Source organism: Terrapene carolina, unplaced genomic scaffold (genome assembly GCF_002925995.2).
Source record: "Terrapene carolina triunguis isolate 2854851 unplaced genomic scaffold, T_m_triunguis-2.0 Scaffold69, whole genome shotgun sequence".
Classification (NCBI taxonomy): domain Eukaryota; kingdom Metazoa; phylum Chordata; order Testudines; family Emydidae; genus Terrapene; species Terrapene triunguis.
Window position 1 is genome coordinate 17,438,358 of NW_020664420.1, and position 809 is coordinate 17,439,166.

Here is an 809-nt window from a genome sequence, read left to right on the forward strand (position 1 = left end):
AATTCCAGTGTTTTGTATGACTGTTGCGGGTCAACTGTGTACTCAGCCCTGGATGGTTCAGAATATCAACTCAGAAATGAGCTATTCAATTCAATTTTGATTTAGTTAAATATCACTTGTCAGCAAATTAAACACTTCTAGATAGTGTGACACTTATCTGCTGGAAGTACATGTGATAGGGGAGTGTCGACTGCAAAAAATGGAAAGACAAAAGCTGTGAACACTTTGGAAGTTCTAGCGTTTGGGGTTGTTTTTCTTAATTTTACTTCCTGATGGATGTTCTCATTGTAATGCGTATAATCTCTCCCCTGAACTAAGATGTTACAGTATTATTATTAAATAAACATAACTAATCTTATACTTAGATTGGAAGGTCCAGGGCCGGCTCTAACTTTTTTGCCGCCCCAGGCAAAAAAGAAGAGCGCCGCCCCGCCGTACCGCCCCACGAGCGCCGCGCAGCCGAAATCCCCGGCCCCCCAGCACCACATGCCCGAAGCCCCGCCCCTGAGCACCGTGCAAGCCCCCGTCCCCCCGAGTGCTGTGCCGCCCGAAGCCCCGCCCCTCCAAGCGCCGCACCGCCTGAAGCCCCTGCCCCCCCCGAGCGCCGTGCTGCGCCAGCCCCCGCTTCCCCCTCCGAGCACCATGCCGCGCCACGCCAAGCCCCCGCCCCCCATCTGAGCGCCGCGCCAACCCCCGGCCCCTCTCCGAGCGCCGTGCCGCGCCAACCCCCGCCCACCCATCCGAGCGCCACGCCATGCCAATCCCCGCCCCCCCATCCCCCCCCCCCCCCCCCCCCCCCCCCCCCCCCC